Here is a 9,275-nt window from a genome sequence, read left to right as displayed (position 1 = left end):
ATTGTAATGGTCTATTAATTGGCCTCCCCCTCACTCAACTTTCCCCCCTTCACTCCATCTTTAATCCATCTGGCCTATCGGTACTCGGACGCATCCACTCTTTGCCAGTCGTTACACTGGCTGCCCATTCACTACAGGATTCAATTCAAAGTACTTGTTCTCACCCACAAAACTCTCTACAGTGCGGCACCCCCTTACATATTCTCCCTCATTTCTCTCTATCGGCCTAACCGATTGCTGCGCTCTGCAAACGACTTTCGACTAACTTCTGCACGAATCCGTACCGCCCACTCCCGACTCCAAGACTTCTTCTGCGTTGCGCCATCCTCTGGAATGCTTTACCCCAAGACATTAGGACCAGCCACAACTTGCACAGTTTTAGGCGCTCCCTCAAAACACATTTGCTCAGAGCAGCCTATCACATTCCCTATTCAAAGTAATTTTATGTCAAAGTGTGCGTGTGTAGCCCATTCACTATCTCTATCTATCCCTCACCCCCTCAAGATGGCTGGTCCTTCATTGTAAATACATCACTGTAAATACACACCTGTACTTTGTATCTCCCCCACCTCATTGTAGATTGTAAGCTCTCATGAGCAGGGTTGTTTTATTTTGCTTTAATCATCATATTATTGTTAGCGTTGTTACTTATGACTGTTGTGTTTGAAACTGTTTAAGGCTAGGTTCACATTTGCATTTGGGTCTGCAGCATATCATCCGCATTGCCAAATGCATGCAAAAACGCATGCAAACGCATGTTTAAGCAGCATTTTTAATGGGACGGTTTAACTCCAAGAACTCATGTGATGCCCCTACCTATTTCTACACATTACCTACTTTTGCCTTTGCTCATAAGGACCACGATCTGCAGGAGGAAAGCTTCCGGCTTGGCCAAGAAACTTTAGATAAAGTGAATGAACTGCTTGCGCTCTACAAAGGGACACACAATTTCCATTATTTCACATCACAGACAGGACCTTGGGACCCCAGTGGTAAACGTTATATCATGGAGATGAATTGTGAGCCTCCTTTCCTGCAGGGCGGCCTGGAGCTGGCCGTGCTTAAGATGAAAGGACAGAGCTTCATGATGCATCAGATACGCAAGATGATTGGACTTGTTATTGTGGTGAAAGGATATGCTCCATCAGAGAGGAAAAAGTTGACATACCCAAAGCTCCAGGCCTGGGGCTGGTACTAGAGAGGGTCCACTTTGAGAAGTATAATCAGCGTTTTGGGAATGACGGCCTTCATGAGTCATTGGGCTGGGCAGATGAGGAGGAAAAAATTGAGGCATTTAAGTAAGCACATATCTATCCCACAATTATTCAGACTGAAATTGAAGAAAAGTCCATGACAAGCTGGCTAGCCACTTTACCCATTCATGACTACGATGCAACGTCTCAGGGGCAGAATATGGTCAACCATAAGGTAAATCATTTTTATAAATATATTAATAAGGGTGAAAGCGCGTGCAGAAATGGCTGTCAAATTAGGACCCCTAGTCCAGTCAAAATACGGTTTGACCCGGAACAAATTCCAAGAAAGCGTTTTATGATTTTTTTTATTACTATTATATGTGGGGAACAACATATTAAAAGTTTTCCAAAAATTGATCACCACAAAGGTCCTAACTATGACGTCATAAGACGATGACAGCCATCGCACTAAAAATAACGAATATTTCCCTATTTCAAAGCTGTAGCTTTAGGTTACAGAAGAGTTTGCATTTTGTATACCATATATTTTCATATAACAATTTTTATACAAAGTTTTATACTAACTACATGGACAGGCGAGGTCATGAGTCATGGCGTCATCAATGACATCTACATTTCTAGAAATTATAGAATTAATACACAGTGCATTTTAAGACCTACTTCATCACTGAATAAGCGTGTCAGGTCAATAGTCACTATTTTCATCATCAGACACTGCTTCCTCACTCATATTGTCACAATGCCCTTCTTGACATGGTCCGCATACCCGTGAACAGGTAAGTCCGTGTCTTTATGGCTTAGATCGTCTCATCTAATGGGGGCATAAGTCCTGAATGAGTAGAGATTTCAAAGAATAAATTGCAAGTTCTACTGGATTCTCCATAGACGCCCGTATATCAGTCTGCTTTGCTCTATAACAGATGTATGGCAAATCAGACGGCATCTTCAGTATGAGAGGTTTCCTACAAGATGTTGGTTCTGCTGCTGTTTTGAGAATCTTGTACAGCTGCAAATGTAATAATTATTTCTACTACCCTCCGCCTTTTCTGCTACCCTCCGCCTTTTCTACTACCCTCCGCCTTTTCTACTACTCTCCGCCTTTTCTACTACCCTCCGTCTTTTCTACAACCCTCTGCCTTTTCTTCTACCCTCTGCCTTTTCTTCTACCCTCCGCCTTTTCTACTACCCTCCGCCTTTTCTACTACCCCTCTAGTTCATCTGCATACATTCAGATACCTTATTCCGCATGTTTTGCACTTCTGATATGATGTTTTAGATATACAATTTGACAGTCAGTCTTGCATTGAAATATTTTAGTTAGAAAACGGTATATAATGGTATTCTCCCATTGTCTTTTAGGTGCTCTCATTACACAATCTGACACTGTCCATCCTTTATTGTTAGGCCATGTTCACAAGATCGTATTTTCAGTTCAAATTTTGTCCGTGAAAATAAAGACAGCACTCGGACCAATGTTATTCGATAGGGCTGTTCAGATGTGCCAGGTTTTTTTTACAGAACTGATCTGTGAACAGGAAGAAAATCGCTGCATGCAATAGTTTTTCTCTTATGACGGGATGAGACGTGTCTATTCAAGTCTATGCTTGTGCAAACAAATCGGATCCCACACGGATCCACCAGATAGCGTCCAATTTTTACAGATATATTGTAATTGTTTAACATATGAAACTGTATTTGGGTTAATATCTGCTGTTGTATAAAGATGGCTGCCATATGGAAGGCAAAGGATGAGAATAGAGATGACTCTCAGATGATTTCTTTTTATCTGCTCATGCCCACTTTGCCTTGGTGTCAGACTGCCCATTAGACACATCCTAATGGCAAAGGGAATTGCAATACCTAGTGGTCACTTCATTCATATATTTCCAGGATGAATGACGCACTGCATGTATTTACACATTAGATTTAATCTTTCCGTTGTTTAGGCTTTTTTTTGCTAATTCTGTAACATTTTACTTTAGGTGGAAGCAGCGGTGCACAGTGATGACAATGGAGGCTCTGACTGATGGTTCGTCATATCTAACGCTACATCATTCCACAAGTTGGAGACGTCTTACAGGAGGCACTTTGTGTAATACTGGGCACAGTAATGACTAGCAATTTAATTGGGGCCCGAGGTGTATAAACCGTGATCCTCTTTCAGGATATTGCTCGGTTTTATTTTGTTTTGTTTTTTTTTCCTTTCATGAAAGGTTTATACCTGTGGATAATCAGAAGGAATGTCTGATAACACATTCCATATCGATCTGGTAAGTTAGGTGAGAGTTGGCATAACAGAAGCGTAAATGCCAGTAAGGACTGAGCAGGGCATGATGGGTTCATAGCCTCAGCCAAGTAATGGCCTTCCAGAGGTCAGAGGATTTCTCTGTGCCGTGCCTTGGGCATAAGTGGTCTCATACAAAATGGGGTACATTTTGATTTATGACTTACAGGGGTTGTCCTCTAGCTGGACAACCCCTATTTAAATTAAGTAGTACTGCGGATTGACAGCAGGGCTCAAAAGACTGGCAGACCCAGTGTTGCTATAACTGGAATGGCGCTGGTCTGGGAGATGGGTATATGTTGTTTTTATTTAATGAAGGGGACTACTTCACTTAAAAAGAGGTGATCCAGGTACTGGATTTATCATTTAGAGAGCTGTTTGTAATCTCTAGGCTGGAGAAATCAACCATTAATGTAAGCTCTCCTACCATCTGATTGTAAATCCATGTGCCTAGTTCATCTGCAATTTGTAACTTGCATCCTACAGGACAACCTTGCTGTACCCTTACACAGGACTGCCCACTCGTATCACAATAGGAGCTGTATCGGATGAAATATCTTTTTATGCTTTCCTTTTTAATAAATGAATTATTTTACCATTTCGGCTTTGTGTTTTATTCACTGTTCTGCACTTTCTTGGCTAAGAAGCTTGAATAAACCTTGTTCCCAGACCCCCCTTCTTTGGGAAAATTGAACATTTTGTCATAGGACTTGAAAATGTGTCACTGACTCTCAGTTTGACTACATGACTTTCCCTTAGTGATTAAAGTTGTCGGGGTCACTTGCTTAGTACTAGAGCTCATGTTAGGGCAAGTTAAGATAGGACATGGGTTGAACTAGATGAATTTAAAGTCTTCCGTTAACCTTAATAACTATGTTACTATGTCATGTTGTAAAAGATGGGGAAAAAAAGTATCACGTACTGATTGATTAGGCACGCTAATTTGCCATCTCAAAAAAGTTCACACATTATTATTACACGTGTGAGAAATCAGTCATAAGACTCATTTAAAGTTCAATATTTTTGGCACAACATACAAGCCCTAAAATCTACAATATGATCTACAATATGTATCCGTGTCAATGACCTGTTATTCAAAATGCCATAACTTAAAATGCCATTTTTTTTCATTAAAAATGGTGATGTAATCATGTACAAAAAGCACTTTTTATTTAGTTGGAGTGTAGCTGCTCATTTATTCATAGGGGGGTGCCTCATTTCGTTCAGTCACGATTGTCGCCGGTCCAGGAAAGATGTTCTTGGGGTTGCGCCAACGTCACTCGAATTCGCTTTGATATCCAGCGCTTGCGCAGTGTGTATTGGGGAGCCGCACTTGCGCACTGTCGATTGGGGAGCTGAGCAGGCTCTTTGACTATTGGCTCCCAACGCGTGCACACTGAAGCTGCGTGTAGTACCCAGCTTTATTGACTGTTGGTGTGTGAGTACACAGTCAGTGAAGCTGAGTACTACACACAGCTTCAGTACGCTCACGTGGGGAGCCGATTGTAATGGAGCATCTGCAGCTCCACAATGCATAAGCGCGGGATTTCAAAGTGGATTTGAGTGACGTTGGCGCCACCCCGATAACGTCATTCAAATTGCGTGGGCAGTGACAAATGTGACTGAACGACATGAAGGACACCCTTATGACTAAATGAACAGATACGATATAATTTTGTAAAGTGCTTTTTGCACGTTTTTTTTTCCTTTTTTACTAAATTTGGATTTTTATTTTTTACCACTTAGATAAAAAAAAGAACCTAGACATAATCGATGCAAAAGGAGCCCCGACCAAGTTTTGAGTGCATTTACTGAACATACATTTCAGTAGGTCAACATTTCGGATTTTAAAATCATTTTTCAAGCTGGTGTTATAAAGTATTCTAATTTACTGAGATAATTACTTTTGGGTTTTCATCGGCTGTAAGCCATAACCATCAACATAACCATCAACATTAACATTAACATTTTTGTATTGAAGAACTACAATAAATTAACTTTTTTATTATATTCTAATTTTGTGAGAAGCACCTGTAAAATCAGGTGTTGGCATGGTATGTAGTTTTAAATGTTTTTTTAAATGTTCGTCCATTTTTCCCTAATAAAATTAATTTGCTTTTTTAAGATTCTTTAGGTGTGCTCATTGTTATGTGGCTCTTTTTTCTCCTCCATACTGCAATTTTGGTTAACTACAGTATGTAGCACCCGTACTGTATCTATATAGTTTAAGTATTTGTACTGCGCTCTCCTCTTATATCTGTTCAATTGTTGTTAACAGTCATCATCAGATTGCAGACCTTACAGGAACCACAGCACTGATGAGACTCAGTATCACAAATCAACATTCTCATCCAGGTACCTTATGGGTGACAGTTTCTCTGATTAGAGTAATTCCCATCCCTTTTGTCTCCATGAAGTACAGATGCCATGATGAGATTTCATGCCCAGAGCTTCTCTATCCAGACTTCTATCCAGACTTCCCTCTATTCTGTGTCTTCTGCAGCACATCCCGACACGGTGCCTTTAAAAATAAAAGTATCATTAAACTGCCCCATAAGTATAAATATCTCCCATGCTGCGCCCCTGAATAAATAATTGCTGTGCTTTTTTCCAAAATATCACCACACACAAAATATACTCCCCATACTGCCCCTCAGCAAAATATCCCCCACTCACTGCCCCTCTGCAAAATATCCCACACACACTGCCCCTCTCTGTAATATTTCCCTTATACTGCCTCTCCATAATGTACCCCACGCTGCCCTTCTGCAAAATATCACCCCTTACACACACTGAATTAGGCATCCCCACACTGCCTCGCGTAAAACTGTGCCCTCTTTCTGAGTTGTTCCTCTATTATTTGCCATAACCCCCACCACTAATCCACACTGATAAAACATTTAATCTCCGGGTACTTGATGGAGAGCTTACCAGTGCTCAACTTGTATCTGTGGCGCCAGCAGTAGTGTTATGACCTCAGCAGCTTGCTGACCTCATCACGCTGCTGTACGTCGGGGCCAGAGCTGACAAGCGTTCCTCTGCCTCAGGATCACAATGTTCAAATGTAGTCATGTCTGAAAGACGCGAATACATTTGATTATAGGAAGGAGGGAGCAGGTCTGATACAGAGGCATGACCTATCTTCTCCTCCACTCTCTTCTGTAACAGGTACGACAAGTAGCGTTAGCGTTGCCTTGCACAAATGATCGCACTGTACACCTGAAATTAGCAGTGATTCGCCAATGCCTGTGTCAAAGCAGGATGAAGACACTGTCCAGAGAAGGACGGATAAGGCACAATAACCGTGAGAGTGCATGGCGGCTGCGCGAGATAATGGCACCACAACTGCAAGTCACAGATCAGTGTGACACATACTTCGGAGTGGGTGCTATTGTAATGGAGAGGAGGCAGAGATTTCTTCCAGGCACCGCAAGCCATGAAGACTAGAAGAAATCATTTACATAAAAGATTAAGGCCGCTTTCACACTTCAGGCTTTCGGTATCCGGCATGGGGCGGCAAAAAACCGGACTACCGGATCTGGCCGCATACGCAGACACCGGATCCTTCTTTCTGACAGATATATTCCTGGCAGAGAAGGTTTCCAGGCACGCGCAGTGCGAAAAACCGGTCCGGCGTTGGGAAAAAACGTTGCATGCAACGTTTTTTCCAGACGCCGGACCGGCTATTTTCTCCGGATCCGGAAAAAAACAGACGTGCCGCATTGCCATCTGGCGCAATGCAGCAGCAATGAAACAGCACAGGGAAAAAGACGGATCTGGTCGTAACAGGCGCCGGATCCGGCAGTCCGGTTTTTCGCCGCACCATGCCGGATACCGAAAGCCTGAAGTGTGAAAGCGGCCTAAGAGTGCATTTCTCAACATCTACACCACAGCTATGAGGCATACAGGCAAGACTGGTTTAACCATTCTATTACCTGTATGCCCAGAGGAATAGATCAAAAATCACCCAGGGGGTGACAGATTCCCTTTTAAGTGGTTGTCTGGCGTTGGGGTACAGGCCTGCTGTCACTCTATGCAACTACAAATTTGTAAATTCTTACATTGCGTGTGCGGTAGGGACCGGGATTGGGGGGTGCTTACCCTGTTCAGATGCCGCAGACACCAGGCGACTTAAAGGATGAGGCGAAGACAGATTTCACGTGTAACAGTTCCGGATTTATTCGTCGTCCTCCTGACGACCACCAAACACGCACCGCAGCTTTTTCACACTGCCTCTAGGCCCGGGTACCGGCACCTTCGTTCCAGTCACAGTAACACACCTCGTGGATCTTTCACTGGGGGCTGTCCTAGACCAATCTACCCCCAGCGCTTCACCTGTCCGAGGTCGTCGTCCAGTCGGTACCCCCCGGGGCCTCACTTGTCCTGCAGTACGTCACCTCGCCTGTCCTGCGGTCCATCGGGTCAGGGCCACCCCCCTGACTGTCTCTGCTCTGTCTGTCCCCTGGCCAAGCTCTTCTCTATTCCCTGTCTTCTTCTGAGCTCCTCCCGGGACTAGACTCCTCCCGAGCCCCGCCTTCTTCTATTTATCCCCTCTCTCACAGGGGAATTTCCCACCCGAGCTCCTATCTCCCCGCCCCCCAAGACTAAGCGTATCTGAGCCATAAGCTGTTGTTCAGTCCTACACTACTCTCCCCTGCCATCTTGTGGTCACTTTCCAATACTACACCCTTCTATCCTGCCTTTCCTAGCTGTCGCCCTTCTATCCTGTCAATCTCTGTCTCTGGTGTACAACTCGTCCCCTCCTACTGCCAGTCACGACTGTCCGTCAAGTCACCTTCCCCACACGTGCACTGCGAGGATTCTCAGATGCCAGGAGAGGGCGGTCATGTGACAGCAAATATGCGCTATTCATACTCCCAGCCACACTCCGACTAGACATGTCCGACCTTGCTCTATACATTTGCACTAAGCAAGGCTGCAGCCATCTAGTCGGCACGGCATGTATGCAAATAACATACTTGTGGTCATGTGCCTGCCGGTGGCGCCAGAGCATCCTCACAGTGCCCATAATGTAACAAGTCTGCAGTGGTATGGAGTGACTGCAGACTTGTAGGCTAAGGCCACACAACCATCCTGAGGGTGGAATTAATCCTCACTCTAGTTTTGTGGTGTCTAAAACTTGTAAACTTTAGTTGCCACTTTTAACACCTTTCCGACATCGGGCTTAAATGTACTTTGATGTCGGACTCCCTCCCTTTGATGTGGTCTCCGGCGCTGAGCCCACATCTTTCCCGGCACGTTTTGAATAGCTCACATGTGCCTCTAACAGCCGCAGGTGGAATCGCGATCCTCCCATGGCTGTTAACCCGTTAAATGCCGCTGTCAAACTCTGACAGCGGCATTTAACTTGCACTTCGGGCAAATGTGCCTGAAACCTCACCCATTGGTGACCCTGTCATGTGATCACGGGTCACTGATGGGTTGGTATGACAACCAGAGGTCTCCTATAGTGGTCACTTCCAGATTGCTATGAGCGCCGCCCGGTGGTCGGCGCTCATAACAAGTGGGCAATTCTGCTACATACAGGCGATCTGATCATCACTTGCGTGTAGCAGAGGTGATCGGGTGATGGCATCTTCGAGTCTCCTATGGAGACTAGTGAAGCATGCCAAAAATAAAATAAAAAAAGTTTTTGAAAATATTAAATTAATATGAAAACTCAAATCCTTTCGCCCCATTCAAAATAAAACAATAATAAAAAAAATCAAACATTCACATATTTGGTATCACTGCATTCAGAATCGCCTGATCTA

At 43.9% G+C, this 9,275-nt stretch overlaps 1 pseudogene; it reads left to right on the top strand.

Moving 5' to 3' along the window:
• Positions 1–721: 721 nt before the first annotated feature.
• LOC141058578 (pseudouridylate synthase 1 homolog) lies at positions 722–2,043 on the top strand (annotated as a pseudogene).
• Positions 2,044–9,275: the final 7,232 nt, after the last annotated feature.

This window comes from Dendrobates tinctorius, unplaced genomic scaffold, assembly GCF_039654945.1.
Source record: "Dendrobates tinctorius isolate UK_male_01 unplaced genomic scaffold, ASM3965494v1 ptg000213l, whole genome shotgun sequence".
In the NCBI taxonomy this organism is placed as follows: domain Eukaryota; kingdom Metazoa; phylum Chordata; class Amphibia; order Anura; family Dendrobatidae; genus Dendrobates; species Dendrobates tinctorius.
The sequence above is the reverse complement of the archived record's forward strand: the minus strand, read 5'-3'. Positions and strand labels throughout refer to the sequence as shown.